Raw genomic sequence first — 20,381 nt, 5'->3', positions numbered from 1 at the left:
CATTGGAGCTCCCGCAGCCATCCAGGCAGCAGAGAGCTCCCAAGCCCCAGCCAGCTCCTCAGTCAACTCCAGAGATGGGGTTTTGAATGGGCCGAAGGGAGTGTAAGCCAGTTGCCCATACCCAGGACGATGGAACCTCCGGTCGGGAGGCACGCTGTGGTTCTTTGTGAACCAGTGGCCCAGTATAACTTCAGACCAGTGGGTTTTATTCATTGTCCACCAGAGGTACCAATTAAATCTATTGGGTGTCCTTCCAAATTTTTCTCTGTGCCCATATTGGGGGCTGGTAGCGCATAAGGGGGTGCTACAAGTGGAGCTGTCCTCCGTCCTAATGGCCAGAGCGGTTGAGCCTGTACCACCAGAGCAAAGAGGGTGTATATTCTACTCCAGGTACTTCCTGATTCCATCCTAGACCTGAAGACCTTGAACAAGTTTAAAAAAAAAAAAGTTAAAGATAGTTTCTCTGCGCACTTTGATCCTTCTTTTGCAAAAAGGGAATTGGCTATGATCCCTCAACCTAAAGGACGCATACACCTATATCGAGATCTTCCCTGGTCACAGGAAGTATCTCCAATTTGTGGTGGTTGAACAGCACTTCCAGTGCCAGGTGTTGCCATTCGGGCTCGCATCTGCCCCATAGCTCTTAACGAAATGCCTGGCCATGGTGGTGGCACACCTCTGTAGACTGGGAATGCATGTTTTCCCTTATCTAAATGATTGACTGGTCAAGAGCATGTCTTAGACAGGTCCATGCGCTTAACCATTCTTGTATTGGTGTCACTAAGGTTCATTCTCAACTACCCAAAGTCCCATCTCAGTCCATCACTTCAATTGAATTTCATTGGAGCCCTGCTAGACATAGCTCAAGCCAGGGCCTTTCTGCCAAGCCAGAGGGCTGTTGCTTTGGTGACCATTACAATAGAAGTGCTGTAGAACCCAACTCTTCCTGCTTAGGCCCCATTGTTTAAGTTCAGGTTGTCTCCCTCTATGATACCAACAGCACTGTTGATGTGCCAGTTGGCACCTGGTTTGGGTGTCTGTTAGTCCCCTTTTGTGTTGGGGAGCAGCCTGTAGCTAGGGATTCACCCACCTGTGAGGACTACCATTCTGCTTGTCCTTGGAGAAAGCAGAGTTGCTTGCTTGTAGACAGCAGGATGTTAGTCCTCATGAAACCCACCCACCACACCATGGAGTTATTATTTTATCATAATTCTATGCTACGAGACTGAAGAGGGACCCCACGAGGATGTGTGGTATAGGGCATACTGGGCATGCTCAGTGTGCCAGTCAAAGTTCTAGAAACTTTGACATACGTTTTATGCATCAGGCTTCATCTGATGATGTCACCCATGTCTGAGGACTAACATCCTGCTGTCCTCGGAGAACACCTGTGACAGGTAAGTAACTCTGCTATCACTGATATAGTGGTGAACACTTGGAGCAGAACAAAAACAATGGCAGAATTCAAGCATTCAGGGGACAGCCACAAGAGTAGTCAATGCCTAACTTAGCTGGTCCAGTTAAGTAAGTAAATTTTCAGCCGAACCTAGACGCCTAGATTTTCAGGTAAATAGAAGCTTACCTCTAGCTAGCCAAAATGGGTCAGCTACATTTAAATTGTTGATACTTAGCTACCTAAGCTTATCTATCTAGCCCTGAAAAGCAGCACTATCTGGCTAAATCCTGAGTTTAAAAACCATCGGGGTTCGATTTTCATTCACTTCCCACTGAGTTTTAGAAAGCCATCGCAGCCTGATGGTTGGAATAACATTGATGGCCCAATTCCCCTCCCAATGCTCCCTCCCTGCCTCTCAAGCTTAAAAAGAAATTGCCCATCAATCCCTTAGGCCCCTGACCACTTGTATCCTACACACAGACTTCCTACCAAAGCTCCCATAGTCTTATTCTTAAAATAAATAGCAGTTATGTAATTACCACAGACCAGAGAGAGAAAAGAGCCCACATACATGAAAATGTCTTCAAAGAATGGTCACTGGTTAAATGGACGGTCAGCACCATGAATTTGAATTTATGAAACTTTTTTGTCTGCCTTGTCACAATCTAAAGAAATGCTTCTCTGAAGGCCATGGTACTCAGGGATTTTCTTGGCACAGGGTTAGGAGAAATTTCTTAATACAGGGGAAGGACATTCTAGTCCTGGCATGCCACTACCAGGGCAGGTTTTCAGGACATCCACAATGAATTTTTCTAAGGGATGTTTGCATGCACCCCCTTCGTTCTGTGCAAACATATCTCATGCATATTCATTGTGCATATCCTGAAAACCAGACCTACTTCTGGCATTGCAGGACTGGCGTTGTCTACCCCTATCCTAATATATATTACTACTAATACTTCCTTTAGAGGATTATCTCATGATAGCACAGCTGTCATTATGGAACATGTACAGTTAATGCTGAGACTGTAGGATGGACTAACCATATCCAAGCACAAAACATGCACTAGTTGCTAACTGTCACTAGCAGATTCTCTGAATACTGATATCCTTAATTAGATCTAATGCAATGGGCAATTTCTGTGCATCAAAACAGAAACAGCTAAGAGTTTAGAAAGTTACACAGTGCCCTCTCGTGGTAAGAAACCAGCAACTCACCAAAAGTGTCTGTAAAGGATACAGTTCAATGATGTAGGACTCCGAGTTTGCCTCCCTAGATAAAGCAAATTACAAGTCTGCAAATACACTGCAGGTTTCTTCAACTCCTCCCCATTAATGTAGTCTAAATATTAGAAATCTAATATGTTTCTGTTTCTTAATTGTTAGGATAAGTATTATTGTAATTACTTTTGTTATTGGATTCTGTGATTTGCCTGAACCAAATATTTCTTGTGTATTTATTTTGTTGAAATTAACTTAGAAGAATTTTAAAAAATACATTGTAAATGATTTTTTATATTGGACTAACGATAATTTGTCATTAGCTTTCAAGAGTTCTACTCCCTTTGTCAGGTTTTTCAACTGCGTGACTGTATTATCTTAGGCCATTAATTATATTTTGGCACTTGAATTGGCAACTCATCTAGCTAAAAAGATGGAACATCTTCTTTCATGCAGCCCTACAGTCACCTCTGTTGAATCGACCTATGAGGTCTTCTAAGCTCTTGTAGTACAACGTCTCTTTTGTTTGTTCTTTAGAAGATGTCACAACTTACAAAACCTTGTTTCCCTCAGTACCAATGTAGCTTTTCAAACTGCACTACTGTCTTAGTAGTCAAACCTTTCTCCTGGGATAGCTTCAATTTAGTGAGTTGCAGAATTCAAGGCAACAAGGTTTTAGCAGAGGGAGATCAAGTTAAAAAGATCAATTTCTTTAATTGGATGACTAAGAATTAGATCAGTAGTGTACACTGAATGTAGTATGTCTGGAATGGATTTCAGTAAGAACAGGAGACTAATAAACTGAGCAGTTGAGGGATGGATTAGAAACAGGTTGAGGGATGAATTAACAGAGAATAGGTGTAAATGGAGGAGAGAGTGATCAGCCTTTGATAGGTTCAATTCAATATTTTCATAAGTGATATTGGAACAATAGGAAGGGGTTTTCGTTTTGAAATTTTTATTAAAATTGACAAAATGTAGGCAGACAAAATGATAGGTGAAAGCTCAATGATTTAATTGAATCCTGTCTTTAATAGATTTGTTTAATTTTTGTTTCTAATTTTATTATTAAATGTTAAGGTGTGCTCCACTTAGCTTGATTTTTTTTTTAACTATAAGTGGATTTAAATGTTTTAAATAAATAATAAAATAAATGATTGGTCAAGAGTTTAACAATTAAAATTCAATGCAACAAAAGAGCAAAATCATGCATTTGGGATTCAGAAATCGAAGAGAGCAGTACATGATGGGACTGAGAAGCTGTTCTGTACAAACACGAGAGATCTCAGAGTGTTCATATCAGATGATCTCAAGATTGCAAAACATGTGACAATGTCTTTATACAAATCAAATGTCAGATCTAATCTGCAGTGTTGTTTCAAGTTCTAGAGGCCCTATCTCCAAAATTATACGAACAAAATAGAGACAGCCCAGAGAAAAACCATCAAAATGGTGCACAATCTTCACAAAAAAAATACCCCATTGAAATGGGATTTAGGGACCTAAATATGTATAAACCAGAGGTAAGAAGAGGGGTTTGGAGTATGAACATTTAAATATCATATTGCAAAAGTATAAATAATGCACAAGCAGCAAACATTTTTCTTTGGAAAGGAAGTTCTAGATCATAATCATGATATCAGTCTCCAAGGAAGCAGAAACTCAGGAGTAACATTAGCATATATTTCATCATAGAAAGGGGGTGGTAGACCCATGAAGGAGGCTCCCAATTGGTGTGATGGAGGAAAAACAAGTAAAATAATTCAAGAAAGCCTGGGATAAGCACAAAGGATCCATAATAAGGATGTGCATTCATTTGGAGCAAATGGGTAAAATGCAATGAATGTAACCATTTTATTTTATTCCTGGACTCCCGAAACATATGAAGGGTGCTCAGGAATTTAAATAAAAAAAGTTGTTTCATTTGTTTTTTGTTTCCCATGCAAATCTATTGTCCAGCGAAAAGTACTGCAGTGAGACTGGTAACTACTGTAACTAACCATTGCCTGTGTGAGTTAGCAGCCAGGCTCTAGAGCCAAGGCAGGAGGCGGAGGCATGTAGACAATATGGAAGACTAATCAAGGTGAAGCTTTGTTTTTATTACTAGCCTGTAGCTGGCATCTGAATTAAGTGAAGTTGATGTCCTTCCACTAAGAAAGATATAGTTGCACTGGAGAAAGTACACAGAAGAGTGACCAAAATGATAAAGGGAATGTAACAGCTTCCCTATGAGGAAGGTTAAAGAGGTTAGGGCCGTTCAGCTTACAGAAGAGCCAAATTTGGGGGGGGGGGGGGATGATATGATAGAGATATGCAGAAAAAGAGAGCTAATATTGCCTCTGTTTAGATCCCTGGTGAGACCTCACTTGGAATACTGTGTACAATTCTGGAGTCCACACCTTCAAAAAGATATAAACAGAATGGAGTCAGTCCAGAGGGTGGCTACTAAAATGGTCAGTGGTCTTGGTTCTAAAGTATATGGGGATAGAGATCGAAATACATAAATCCTAGAAGAAAGGCGGGATAGGGGAGATATGACAGAGACATTCAAATATCTCAGAATTATCCATGCACAGGAGGTGAGCCTCTTTCATTGGAAATGAGGCTGTAGAGGTTGAAAGGGGTAGACAAATAGAAAGCAGACCCAAATGAGGAAAATAGGGACACGCATAAGCACTGGCAAGTTAGATATAAAAATGTAAGTTTTAAGAGAGAATTTTCAAATAATGAATCACCGAGACAAGATGGAATTTCACCCCAGAGTTCTGAAGGAGCTCAAAATTGCAAACCTGTTTCTGCTGATTTGCAACCTATCATTTAAAACAGCCACAGTACCAGAAGAGTGGAGGGTAGCTAATGTAAGGCCAATTTTTAAAAAGGGCTCTGGGGAAATCCAAGAAACTATAAACTGGTGATACTGACATTGGTGCTGGGCAAAATGGTTGCAGCTATTCTTAAAAACAAAATTATTAACAGGATTTCAGCATCTCCAAATATAATTTCTGATTTAATGTCTCAACATGAACGCGTTATATTGAGCACTACAGGATTATTTTTTTTTTAGCATTTAACACTAACTTAACTTACTTTTTCCCAACCAATACTGTATTGAAATCACGCAGTCAATGAATTTCTGTTCAAGAAATACATCATCATTGGCAAATGACAATATGAATTGCAAATCATCAGCTTAGATATAAAATGGAATACCAAGAGCTCAAAAAAGAGAAAAAGAGCACCTGTCAACTGCATATAAATATTAAAGAGTGTAGCAGAGCAGGAGGAACCCTGTGGCACGCCTTATATGACAGCTCGCCATGTTGAGGTATTTTGCCCCATTATTGTTTGTGGTGCATTATTTGATAAGAATGATGAAAACCAGGCCAAAAGTGTAAATGTAAGCCAATGTTTTTGCAATTAATCTAGCAATAAAGACTGATCAACTGAGTCAAAGGCAGCTGCCATATCAAGTGGGACTAATAACATTTAATGTCCTTTATCTAATTCCAATAACAGATAATGAACAAGGGAAAACAGTTTCTGTTCCACAAACGTGTCTAAAACCCATCTGATTTTGATATAATATTGTTCAAATGCTGTTCCAATGACATCAAAACCCACTTTTCTAAAATCATGGGCAGATTTGAAATTGAGCAGTAATTTGTCAAATATGTAATTGCAATTCTTTAAATGGACACAACACAGCCTCTTTTAAAATTTCAGGAAGATTTGTTAGCAATTTGCATAATGAATGCATGCATCTGTTTAGACATGCTGGTCAGTAAGCAGAATCTTTAGCCTTTGAAACATCAATCTAAAGTTGGTCCATATGTTTACGTTACATCCTTCAAACAACAACAAGGCACTCTTAAGCACATTCAGATGTCCTGCAACCTAGCTAACTTACCACGTCCTTCATCAAAATGCGTTAGGTCCCGAATGCGTGCGATAAGAGAGACTGCTTTGTAGTAATCAACTCCTATTGCTGGACCTTTCTTTGATTCAAATGATAGAAATTCATCAGTCATATCAAATTTGCAGTTAATTCCCCTGACTGTGTATGCAAAAGTACCCCCCCCCCCAAAACCCACCCCGAGTTGATCTCTCTCTCTCTCTCTCCTGCGATAACAGTTGCGGTTGTGCGTTATGACCCACATAATATTTGATGAATCTAGGCCTTAGGGTTAAGCATTTTCCCATAGACACAGAATGGGAGAAAAGCCTTAGTAAACCAGAAGACTGCTAATGCAGCACAATGAACCTTTTCTGTTTCCCTTTCTTAGAGATTTAACAATTAAAAACAGCTCCAAGAGATGAAGCAATAGAAGAAATATGGGAATTGATTAGAAAACCCCGATGTTGGAGCTCAAAATAGGCTGCAGTGCTTCCCAATTGGCTTTAATGGGAAACAAAAAAATGAATGGCATTAAACACAAAAATGTTTTTGTTTGAAATGAAGCAAACAAATATGAATACAGAAACCAACAAGAAAATTTTGCCTCTGCCAATTCCTAATCTGGAGTGAAGAGTGCAGGGGGGGGGGGGATCTGAGGCATTGTAATTGGCCTGATCAGATGGTCCTTTTGCTTCTTATCTGCCAGCATATTTCTAGGTTTCCTCCTGTTTTCATAGCTATTCGTAGGGCTTGAACTGCTCTGGTTCCTGATCCGCACTTGCACTCAAACCTCAAGAGCAGGAGGAAGAAGACGAGGAGGAGGAGGGCTGAGGGAGAGGATGGGACTCCTTTGCTCCGGGAAATGGGTACTGGGTGGAATGGTATGCTGGGATGGGACTGGAAGGGAGGATGAGACTGGTTATAAAGTAAGAGAGGCAAACAGAAGCCTAGGCAGACAGATGGATAGTCAGAAAGAAAAAAAAGACGCAAAATGAAATTTGATAGAAGACATTAGAAGCCAAGATAAAAGTGGTGCAAGCTTGTTGGGGGAAGGGGGAGGGGAGGGATGATGGGGTTTACAGAAGAAGCAGAAAGAAAATAATCCAAAGAGTCCAGGGACATGAACAAATTATTGCCAATACAACTGGACAGAAAAGAAAGGTAGACATTGAAAGGGAGCCCTGGAAACCGAGGGTCTGAACTCCACCCACTTCCCTGTGTAGTCCACTCCACACCATGAGGACTAGGAGAGGGAAGGAGAGGGAGGGGAGCACAAGGAAGTGGATGCACAGCAGTGCCAGAAGCTGCTGGGAATGCAACACAAGCTCCCTGCTGTCCTGCTGCCAGGAGGAGGTCTGGAAAGGTTCCAGGTGGGCAGGAGGGACAGAGTTAGGGCGGCCATGGGAAGCCGGCAAATGGACCCATACCACTTTTAAAGTGTATGTGGAGGAGTTTGGGTGAGCTTGGCCCAGCAGGGTCCGTTTTTTAGACATTTGGTGGGTGTCTGGGAATCAGGCCACCATGCCCTGCTTCAAAATTTATTTATTTTTTTAATTACTATCACCACTTAGCCAGATATTCTTTTGAATATAGCCAGATAACTTTAAACCTAACCAGTGATATTCAAAGATAGCCAGTTAGGTTTTAAACGTATGCCACTAAAGGTAGCTGGATAACCTTATTCAGGGATATTCACTGAGACGTTGATCCCACTGAATATCCAGGATAACTTATCCTCCTAACTTTAACCAGATAAGATAGCTGTTTTAGGGGTGCTTCAATATTGGCCTCAAGGAGATCAGAGGTGCAAAGCTGATATTTTCAAATCACTCATTTATAAAGTGGCATAGCCAGAACTGAATTTTGGCAGGGGGGGGGGGGCAAGGTTAACATGGGTGGGAACGGTGGCCAGCTCTCTCCTCTGTCCTGCACCATCCCTTACCCCATCCTTGGTGGGTCTTCACAGCAGTAGCTACAAAAACCTTTTAATTTCTGGCAATACTATATCACTTGCCTTTTCACACTCTCTCCCTCTCCTGTCTCTGCTGTTTCTCACACTCCCTCTGTGGTTAAGGCAATTATTTTATTTAAGTGCTAATAATCTCTCAAGCTGCTGAAGAGAAATTATGTAAATAGGCTCCAACCCAGCCCAGGCATTCATGAACGTTGATGGGGCTGAGAGGAGGGGAGATAAATAATTGCCTGCCAAAAGCAGACAAACACTTTGATGGGCTCAGACTTCTACAAATCATAAGAACGTAAGAACATAGAGGGATCCTTTTTCTACAGAATGAGTGATATTTCTAAGGGCACACAAAAGAATTTCCTTGGGGGCTACCTTCTCTGCTACTTTTCCAGCTCTTCTGTTCTGAAGGGGTGGATCCTTTTCTGTGGGGGAAGGTTACCCTTGGCCCAGGCACTAGTGATCTCACATGTGAGCATATTACCACAGCTCTTCAGGACAGGGACACTTACAAACCAGGCTGCACTCTCTGGATGGGCGTTCAAATTAAAGTTTACTGTGATTGATTTCAAAAGAATGAAAGCGTGCAATAAATAAATTGTTCAAGTACATCCGGTCCACAAAGAATTCCACACTCCAACCTGGCAGTGTCCTGTGTCCTAGGGGGGGGTCTCCAGATCCCCTTCTCTCCCTTCAACTTCTCTTCAAAAGGCAGACTCAGTCCTTCCTGGAGGAAGAGCCAAGTACTGAAAGCAGTCCTCACAGCTTCCAGCTCTGGGCAAGGAAAGGTGGCAGAAAAGACAGAATCCTTCTCTCAACAGAGAGACTAAAACGTCAAACTGGGAAACCTCCTCTTGGGCTGTGCGAAAAAGTAACAGTCTCTCCTGACCACCCTGAGCAAGAGGTACAGTCTTCCAGGAATGGTACAGGTCAAAAACTGTAAAAACTTCAGGAAAACTGCAAAAATCTTTCTGTCTCACACTCTCTGCCATCCAGTCCTATCAGAGAAACTGGCAGGGCAGTGTCTCTCCCCTCTGTGCTAAATCGGGGACCTAACTTGGAGAGCACACTGAAACAGCTCTTTCTCCATGAAAATCAAATGTACACTGCCACACTTATAACTGGGCTAGTCTGCCCCTCCCCCCTTGTGCCATAAAGGCTCTCCAAGCCTAAGGTCCTCTGCAGGAGGTGCTGTATATAATGCTATGCCATTTCCTCTATCTCCCCCAAAGGCTGGGAACTACTAGGGCCATCTGTTGGAGACTTCATAGTCTTTACAATATGGTTTGCCATACTGGGTCAGATCCAGGGTCCATCAAGCCCTGCATCCTGTCTGCAACATTCACCAATCCAGGTAACAAATATCTGGCAGGATCCAAATCAGTAAGCAGATCCCATGTTGCTAATGCCCAGAGATGAGTTGTGGCTTTTCCCAAATTAATCTATTAATAAACGTTTATGTGTTTGTCCTCCAAGAACTTAACCTATTTAGATTAAACTGATTTTTCACACTCAAGATTTTATAAAACTCTATCATAGAAGTAGTGTTTCCCCTCTTAAAGGTGGAGGAAATCATGGACTGGCAATGACTCCAGTATCTCCAGTATATATCCAGTCCCTTTCACCACTGTACCTTTAAGGAGCTGATTCAGATGTGACATGATTCTGAGGATAGAAGTGAGGGGGGGGGGGGGGTCTGACTCAAAAGTCAGGGAATACAGACCCTCAAAGCCTAACTATAAGTATGCATCTGATTCCCCCCCCCCCCACACACACACACACACACACACATTTTGTGCTGCTTCTCCCCTCTCCATGTCATTCTGTGAAAACCCAGTTTATGACCATGACTCCAACAGTCTCTCTCTCAACCTCCTTCCTATCCCCCACCAGTCTCTTAGACCCCCTTATTCACAGCACTATTACTTCCTCAGTCCCCCCCCCCCCTTATTCCTAGTAATAATTTTCTTATCTTCCTTATTCCCAGCAATATCTCTCACCCCTTTATTCCCAGAAATATCTCTCTCAGCCTCATTTATTCCTAGTAGTATCTCTCTTATCCCCCCTTATTGCCAGCAATATCTCTCATCTGCCCTTATTCCTAGTAATATCTTTCTCAGCCCCCCTTATTCCAAGCAATATCTCTCTCAGCCCCCTTATTCCTAGCAATATCTCTCTCAGCCTCCCTTACTCCCAGCACTATCTCTTTCAGCTTCCCTTATTCCTTGCAATATCTTTCTCAGCCCCCCTTATTCCAAGCAATATCTCTCTCAGCCCCCTTATTCCTAGCAATATCTCTCTCAGCCTCCCTTACTCCCAGCACTATCTCTTTCAGCTTCCCTTATTCCTTGCAATATCTGTCTCAGCCCCCCTTATTCCCAGCAATATCTCTCTCAGCCCCCCTTATTCCCAGCAATATCTCTCTCAGCCTCCTTTATTCCCAGCAATATCTCTCTCAGCCCCCCTTATTCCCAGCAATATCTCTCTCAGCCTCCTTTATTCCCAGCAATATCTCTCTCAGCCCCCCTTATTCCCAGCAATATCTCTCTCAGCCATCCTTATTCCTAGCAATATCTCTCTCAGCCTCTCTTATTCCCAGCAATATCTCTCTCAGCCTCCCTTATTCCAAGCAATATCTCTCAGCCCCCTTATTCCAAGCAATATCTCTCTCATCCCCCTTTTTCCTAGCAATATCTCTCAGCCCCCTTATTCCCAGCAATATCTCTCAGCACCCCATATTCCTAGCAATATCTCTCTCAGCCCCCCTTATTCCCAGCAATATATCTCTCAGCCTCCTTTATTCCCAGCAATATCTCTCTCAGCCCCCCTTATTCCCAGCAATATCTCTCTCAGCCTCCTTTATTCCCAGCAATATCTCTCTCAGCCCCCCTTATTCCCAGCAATATCTCTCTCAGCCATCCTTATTCCTAGCAATATCTCTCTCAGCCTCTCTTATTCCCAGCAATATCTCTCTCAGCCTCCCTTATTCCAAGCAATATCTCTCAGCCCCCTTATTCCCAGCAATATCTCTCAGCACCCCATATTCCTAGCAATATCTCTCTCAGCCTCCCTTATTCCCAGCAATATCTCTCTCAACCTCCCTCATTCCTAGCAATATCTCTCTCAGTGTCCCATATTCTCAGCATTATCTCTCTCATCCACTTTATTCCTAGCAATATCTTTCTCATCCCCCCTTATTTTCCCAGCAATATTTCTCTCAACATCTCTTATTCCTAGCAATTTCTCTCTCACCCTCTGTGAGGCAGCGCCCGTAGTGTCCCCTTGTAATCATGTGCAGGACCAGGCTGGAAGCCTGGTCCCCTTTAAATCTCCTAGAAGGAGATTTAAAGGGGACTGCACCCTACTGTGTGGGAGTTGTTTGGAGGGCATGCCCAGTATAGTGGAGGATATGTAGCTGAGTCAGCAGGGAGAGAATGGGCCCTGTGGATCTGGGACCAGGAATCCTAGATCTTTCTCTGGGAGAGGGTAGGTGGACTTCTGGGAAGTGCCTAAGGGTCTATGAAGTAGATAGACTTCTAGGATGTGCCTAAAGAGCTGTGAAGGTAGGCAGACTTCTGGGAAGTGCCTAGTGTGTGACTGACTGACTGACAGACCGATTCAATTAAAGGTGCAGGAGAGCCGACGCTCCGACTTGAGCGCCGTTTTCGAACCCGCCCATTTTTTTAAATTTTTAAATTTAAAATTTCCGTTCCTCTGACTTAATATCACTGGGATATTAAGTCGGAGGGTGTAAGGAAAAACGCAATTTTCTGCTTTTCTGTACACTTTTCATGGTCGCTTCCAACTTAACGCCCGCCCTTGGCAGGCGTTAATTTCTGAGAGTATTCAGTTTTCTGGGCAACTAACTAATAGGCTCATCAACATGCATTTGAGTGCTATTAGTGCCTTGTTAGTTGAGGCTAGAGAATAATCTGCGTTTGCCAGTCCTGACTGTGACACAAGTGTGGCACTGTAAATAAATGCACCGAAGTTACAGCAGAGTCTGAGTGTGATTCCTCTGGCTTTGTCCAAGTCCTTGACTGCTTGAGTGCCACATATGGTGTCTTTGTGAGATCCCTCTAAGCAAGGCGCAGAGGGAGGAACCAGTCTCCAGAAGAAAAGACTGAGGTAAAGAATTTTTTTTTTTTCTGAGCAGTGTTGCTGAGGGAAGGTGTGGCTCTGGGAGCACACTGCAGAAGGCAGTTGGAGCGGCTGGGTAGCTCTGGGACATACAGAGTGAAAAGAAAAAGTTTGTTGAGAAGAGAAGCACGTTTGCTGGAAAAGTTTAAGAATGTGGCTTCCAAAGTGCACTACAGAAGGCAATTGTTCTGGTAGGACTCTGTGAGCACACAGACTGAAAAGAGGAACAGTTTGGTTAATTGGGCTACCTGCCAGAAGCAGCAGCTGAAGAACTAAGTGTGGTTCTGCAGAGCCTTGGAGTCTTGCAGCACTGCTAGTCTACAGAATATTAAAAAAAAAAAAAAAAACTACTTTAAAACCAGAAAGAGGTATAAGGGACCTGTTAGGGAAGCAAGTTGTGAGATATATATATATATATTTTTTTTTTTTTTTTTTTTTTTTTTTACTGAGACTAAAGGGGCTAGGCTTGTCTCAGAGTAGAGGTGCAACAAAAGTGTAGCAAGAGTTGGTCAAGCAAAATTTATCTTGCTTTTTTTTTTTTTTTTGAGAGATTAAAAAAAAAAAAACCAAAGAAGAAAAGCAGGAAGAGACTGTTGTTCTCTTGGAAGGAGCACAATGTGCCCAAAAGAAGAGAGACTGCTAGAAGGAGCAGCTACTAGAAGCCTAGGCAGTATCCCAGTAAATCCTGGTTGGTAACCTAACCAGTGGGGGATTACTGTAGCACAGGGAAAAAGAAGAAAAAGGAGCCAGAGAACTGGATAAGGAAGTGAAGTCTGTCATAAGAACATAAGAAAATGCCATACTAGGTCAGACCAAGGGTCCATCAAGCCCAGCATCCTGTTTCTAACAGTGGCCAATTCAGGCCATAAAAACCTGGCAAGTACCCAAAAACTAAGTCTATTCCATGTTACCATTGCTAATGGCAGTGGCTATTCTCTAAGTGAACTTAATAGCAGGTAATGGACTTCTCCAAGAATTTATCCAATCCTTTTTTAAACACAGCTATACTAACTGCACAGCCACATCCTCTGGCAACAAATTCCAGAGTTTAATTGTGCGTTGAGTAAAAAAGAACTTTCTCCGATTAGTTTTAAATGTGCCCCATGCTAACTTCATGGAGTGCCCCCTAGTCTTTCTATTATCTGAAAGAGTAAATAACCGATTCACACCTACCCATTCTAGACCTCTCATAATTTTAAACATCTCTATCATATCACCCTCAGCCGTCTCTTCTCCAAGCTGAAAAGTCCTAACCTCTTTAGTCTTTCCTCATAGGGGAGCTGTTCCATTCCCCTTATCATTTTGGTAGCCTTTCTCTGTACCTTCTCTATCGCAATTATATCTTTTTTGAGATGCGGCGACCAGAATGGCACACAGTATTCAAGGTGCGGTCTCACCATGGAGCGATACAGAGGCATTATGACATTTTCTGTTTTATTCACCATTCCCTTTCTAATAATTCCCAATATTCTGTTTGCTTTTTTGACTGCCGCAGCACACTGAACAGACGATTTCAATATGTTATCCACTATGATGCCTAGATCTCTTTCTTGGGTTGTAGCACCTAATATGGAACCCAACATTGTGTAATTGTAGCATGGGTTATTTTTCCCTATATGCATCACCTTGCACTTATCCACATTAAATTTCATCTGCCATTTGGATGCCCAATTTTCCAGTCTCACAAGGTCTTCCTGCAATTTATCACAATCTGCTTGTGATTTAACTACTCTGAACAATTTTGTATCATCTGCAAATCTGATTATCTCACTCGTCGTATTTCTTTCCAGATCATTTATAAATATATTGAAAAGTAAGGGTCCCAATACAGATCCCTGAGGCACTCCACTGTCCACTCCCTTCCACTGAGAAAATTGTCCATTTAATCCTATTCTCGGTTTCCTGTTTTTTAGCCAGTTTGCAATCCACGAAAGACATTGCCACCTATCCCATGACTTTTTACTTTTCCTAGAAGCCACTCATGAGGAACTTTGTCAAACGCTTTCTGAAAATCCAAGTATACTATATCTACCGGTTCACCTTTATCCACATGTTTATTAACTCCTTCAAAAAAGTGAAGCAGATTTTGAGGCAAGACTTGCCTTGGGTAAAGCCATGCTGACTTTGTTCCATTAAACCATGTCTTTCTATATGTTCTGTGATTTTGATATTTAGAACACTTTCCACTATTTTCCTGGCACTGAAGTCAGGCTAACCGGTCTGTAGTTTCCTGGATCGCCCCTGGAGCCCTTTTTAAATATTGGGGTTAAATTTGCTATCCTCCAGTCTTCAGGTACAATGGATGATTTTAATGATAGGTTACAAATTTTTACTAATAGGTCTGAAATTTCATTTTTTGTTCCTTCAGAACTCTGGGGTGTATACCATCTGGTCCAGGTGATTTACTACTCTTCAGTTTGTCAATCAGGCCTACCACATCTTCTAGGTTCACCGTGATTTGATTCAGTCCATCTGAATCATTACCCATGAAAACCTTCTTCATTACGAGTACCTCCCCAACATCCTCTTCAGTAAACACCGAAGCAAAGAAATCATTTAATCTTTCCGCGATGGCCTTATCTTCTCTAAGTGCCCCTTTAACCCCTCGATCATCTAACGGTCCAACTGACTCCCTCACAGGCTTTCTGCTTCGGATATATTGTGTGAGTTTTTGCCTCTACAGCCAACTTCTTTTCAAATTCTCTCTTAGCCTGTCTTATCAATGTCTTACATTTAACTTGCCAACGTTTATGCTTTATCCTATTTTCATCTGTTGGTTCCTTCTTCCAATTTTTGAATGAAGATCTTTTGGCTAAAATAGCTTCTTTCACCTCCCCTTTTAACCATGCCGGTAATCGTTTTGCCTTCTTTCAACCTTTCTTAATGTGTGGAATACATCTAGACTGTGCTTCTAGAATGGTATTTTTTAACAATGACCACGCCTTTTGGACATTTTTTACTTTTGTAGCTGCTCCTTTCAGTTTTTTTTCTAACAATTTTTCTCATTTTATCAAAGTTTCCCTTTTGAAAGTTTAGCACGAGATCCTTGGATTTGCACACTGTTCCTCTTCCAGTCATTAAATCAAAATTGATCATATTATGATCACTATTGCCAAGTGGCCCCACCACTGTTACCTCTCACCAAGTACTGTGCTCCACTGAGAATTAGATCTAAAATTGCTCCCTCTCTCGTCAGTTCCTGAACCAATTGTTCCAATTGTTGGAATAAATTGTTCATTTATTCCATCCAGGAACATTATCTCTCTAGCGTGTCCCGATGATACATTTACCCAGGCAATTTTGGGGTAATTGAAGTCTCCCATTATTACTGCACTACCAATTTGGTTAGCTTCCCTAATTTCTCTTACCATTTCACTGTCCATCTCACCATCTTGACCAGGTGGATGGTAGTATACCCCTATCACTACAGTCTTCCCCGACACACAAGGGATTTCTACCCATAAAGATTCAATTTTGTATTGAATGCAGGATGTTTATCCTGTTGGACTCTATGCCATCCTGGACATAAAGCACCACACCTCCTCCTGGTTGCTCCTCTCTGTCATTGCGATATAATTTGTACCCCGGTATAGCATTGTCCCATTGGTTATCCTCTTTCCACCATGTCTCTGAGATGTCAATTAAGTCTATGTCATCATTCACTGCTATACATTCTAATTCTCCCATCTTACTTCTTAGACTTCTGGCATTAGCATACAGACATTTCAAAGTTTGTTTTTTGTTTGTATTTTCATTCTGCTTTTTAATTGATAGGGATAAGTTAGAATTTTTTAGCTCAGGTGAGTTTTTAGTTACAGGCACTTGGACTATTTTTCTAATTATTGGAACCTCACTATCAGGATGCACTAATTCTAATGCATCATTAGTATCATTTGAAGATACCTCTCTTTGAACCATGCGCTGCTGAGCGACTGTCGGCTTTCCCCTTTGTTCTAGTTTAAAAGCTGCTCTATCTCCTTTTTAAAGGTTAGCGCCAGCAGTCTGGTTCCACCCTGGTTAAGGTGGAGCCCATCCCTTCGGAAGAGAGTCCCCCTTCCCCAAAAGGTTCCCCAGTTCCTAACAAAACTGAATCCCTCTTCCTTGCACCATCGTCTCATCCACGCATTGAGACTCTGGAGCTCTGCCTGCCTCTGGTGACCTGCGCGTGGAACAGGGAGCATTTCAGAGAATGCTACCCTGGAGGTTCTGGATTTAAGCTTTCTACCTAAGAGCCTAAATTTGGCTTCCAGAACCTCCCTCCTACATTTTCCTATGTCATTGGTGCCCACATGAACCACGACAACCGGCTCCTCCCCAGCACTGTCTAAAATCCTATCTAGGTGATGCGTGAGGTCCGCCATCTTCGCACCAGGTAGGCATGTTACTCACGCCCACCAGCCATCCAGCTATCTGCATTCCTCTGCATAGAGGGAGCAGTGCCCGGAACCTCAAGAAGAGGAGCAGTGGAGTTCCTCGCAGATGATTGAAAGGAGAAGCGACAACCAAAGTGCCCAGAGGAGGATACAAAGTTCTGGCCAAGAAGAACCTGGAACTTGGTGCGCCTAGAAGAAGTCAAGAAAAGGACTGTGGCTGAGGATGCAGTGAGTGGTGGTTGGTGGGCCTTCTGGGATGACCCTAGTGAGTGGGGATACACAGAACTCTAGATTTTCATGTTTGACCCTAGAGGGGGAGAGCCCGGCTGAGGGGGTTGGGCATTGTGGATCCCGGTGTGAGTAAGGACACTTGGCCTGTCGGGCCTAGGCTGAGGGGGGGATATGTGAGGCAGTGCCCCTAGTGGCTCCTTATGAGCAGTGTGGCCCCTTATGAGCATGTGTGGGACCATTCTACCTAGAGGGAGAATGCCTATGGGTGTGACCCTGCAGAGCGGGAGGTGCTTGGGGGCATGCCCAGTACAGTGGCTGAGCCAGTGGGGAGAGGATGAGCCCTGTGAATCTGGGATAGGGTGCTCCAGGTCCTGTCTGAGAGTGAGAGATCCAGACCTCTCTCTAAGAGTGGGTAGGCACATTTCTGGGAAGTGCCTAGTGTGTAACTGACTGAGTGAGAGTGGAAAACAGGCAGACCTCTGGGAAGTGCCTTGTTAGTTGAGACTAGAGAGTGTTTGCAACTGTGTTTACAAATCCTGACTGTTAAGTTTGGCACTGTAAATAAATGCACTGAAGTTACAGCAGAGTCTTGTGTGATTCCTCTGGCTGTGTCCAAGTCCTTGACCACTCGAGTGCCAGACCCCCTTTATTCCTAGCAATATCTCTCTCCACCTTCCTTATTCTCAGCAATAGCTTTAAGGGGGATGAGAGAGAGATTCCTGCAATCTCTCTCTCAGCCTGCCTTTTTCTCAGCAGTATTTCTATTCCTCTTAGTCCCTCATATTCCCAGCCATCTATCAGCTCCTTTATTCCCAGCTGTCTCTCTTGATGTGTTTAAAGGGCCCAGGTACTTCACCTGCACTGCAAACTTCAGATCTCCTCTGTGGCTCGGGTCTTTGAAGACAGTATAAGAATAGAAATTCTTCTGAGCATGAAAGAACAGCGGGATCTAGGGGTGATCATATTGGGTGAGCTGAAGGTAGCGAAACAGGTGCTTAAAGCAACAGCAAAAGCTAGAAAGATGCTTGGCTGCACAGTGAGAGGAATGGTCAAGCAAAAAAAGGGAGGTGATTTTGCCCCTATATAAGTCCCTGGTGAGACCTCACTTGAAATACTGTGTACAGTTCTGGAAACTGCCCGTTCAAAAGGATATAAACTAGATGGAGTTAGTCGTGAGAGTGGCTACTAAAATAGTCAGTGCTCTTCTTTATAAAACATTTGGAGAAGGACTTAATCTAAACATGTGTACCTGGCCAACTGAGGTCAACTGAGGTCTTCGAGAGTTACAAACAGGTGAGGTTTTCCGAATATTCACAGTGAATATGCATGAGAGAGATTTGCATGTACTGCCTCCATTATATGGAAATCTATGTCATTCATATTCATTTCATTGTGGATATCCTGAAGGCCTGGCTTGTTTATGGCTCTTGAGGTCTGGAGTTGGCCATCCCTGCCCTTGAGGAAAGGCAGGATAGGGACACCTGATAAAGACATTTAAATACAATACCTTCAAGGTCTCCATGCATAGGAGGTGAGCTTCTTTCAACTGAAAGGAGGTTATAGAACAAGGGGTCATGGATTGAGAGTGAAACGAGATAGACTCAGGAGCAATCTAAGGAAATATTTCTCTACAGGAAGGGTGGTGGATGTATAGAATGGCCTCCCCATAGAGGTGGTAGAAACGAAGACAGTATCTGACATCAAGAAGGCATTGGGTAAGCACAGAGGATCTTTGAAGGACAGGTAGGGATTGTAAACCTGAATAGTTGGTGTGGATGAGCAGATCAGATAGGCCATATGGCCTTTTTCTGCTGTCATGTTTCCTTTGACTTACATGGGCCACTGAGGACACCTCCTCCACTTCAGCCTATGTGGGCCGCTTATATCACCTTGTGCCACCTCCTCCATTTGGCCCATTGCATTTTTCACTTGATATCCAGCAGTTCCTTTTTGTTGTTCTTATTATCCAGGAAGTCTCAGCCCATGAGTTCTGAACAAGCTCATGGTGCCAGTAATCTGGTGCAGACTGAGTCAGGGTGCAGAGTAGTTAGCAGCTGGGTCATGCCCCTGCCATTTTCCTGCTGGACACTCAGTGCTGGATAGTGAGGCCTCCAAATCTGGGGAGGCCTCCAAATCTGGGGTGGCAAGGGTGGACAGCACATTTTTATGAGTGCGCTGTCCACCCTTGCACCCTCATAGTGATGCTTATGAAGGCAGAGATTGGATACTGCATCCCTTTGGGCTGATCAGATGTAGCTGGTTGTGTTCTACACAGCACTTTCATGCTCTTTCCTCAAATCTTTGGGCTATGGTGTGGTGTTCTGGATCTTTCAGGGCTTTCATAGGCGAGCATGTGAAATGTTTGTCTGCATATCTCAGCCTCCGTTATCTGACAGCATACTGAAGTAAGTTAGAGAGAAAACAGGTGAATGGTTGGATGTGTCTATGAGCAATAATGGGAGTTTGACACTTTGCAAAAGGGATTTTGTTGGGAAAGCAGGCTACACAATTTTAGGCCATCTTGCATTGCATCTGACTGCAGAAAGGCAATGAGGGAACCAGTAAAATTCTCACTAATTATCCCATTTTCATGTGCCCTGTAAATCCAAGTCTGAACCTGTTAAACTTTAATTTCAATTCCAGTTAGGAAAGTAATCACTGTTAATTAATTGCCAGTAATAATCTGAAACATCACTCAGCTCAAAAATAGTTTCAAAAGAAGAGAAGTGGCAGGAAGCAAGTTCTAGAATGAGAGGCTACAAGGGTATGCATAGGGGCAGGGCCGGAGTAAGCCACTGTGCACCGATTGGCAATGGGGGACAAGGAGGGTACAATCCCTTCTACCCAAATCCTCTTCTCAGGTGCCCTCGTCCCGTACTGTTCAGGCGCAGCACCAGCTCCAATGTCAGAAGTACAGACAACGAAGAAAAATCAGGCCGGGCCTTCCAAAGCCCTTTCATGCTGCGCTCCCTCCTCTCACATGGGTTTCCTGTGATCAGGGAAACCTGTGCAAGATAGGAAGTGCCACAGAACCTGTCTGCACTAAAGGGCTATGAAAGGCCCTGCGCTGATGTTTATTTATCTGCACTGCTGCCACCTTAGCTGACACTGCAAGAGAAGAGAAGGGGTGTTGCGGCCCCACAAGTAGAGTTTAGACAGAGG

At 43.0% G+C, this 20,381-nt stretch overlaps 1 protein-coding gene across 3 annotated transcripts in view; it reads left to right on the top strand.

The window, feature by feature from the left end:
* The window catches only part of IL1RAPL1 (interleukin 1 receptor accessory protein like 1), a 1,713,530-nt gene that overhangs the window by 1,587,927 nt on the left and 105,222 nt on the right, over positions 1-20,381 (top strand). The gene's annotated exons all lie outside the window — the stretch shown is intronic.

Source organism: Rhinatrema bivittatum, chromosome 5 (assembly GCF_901001135.1).
Source record: "Rhinatrema bivittatum chromosome 5, aRhiBiv1.1, whole genome shotgun sequence".
NCBI classification, from domain to species: domain Eukaryota; kingdom Metazoa; phylum Chordata; class Amphibia; order Gymnophiona; family Rhinatrematidae; genus Rhinatrema; species Rhinatrema bivittatum.
The sequence above is the reverse complement of the archived record's forward strand: the minus strand, read 5'-3'. Positions and strand labels throughout refer to the sequence as shown.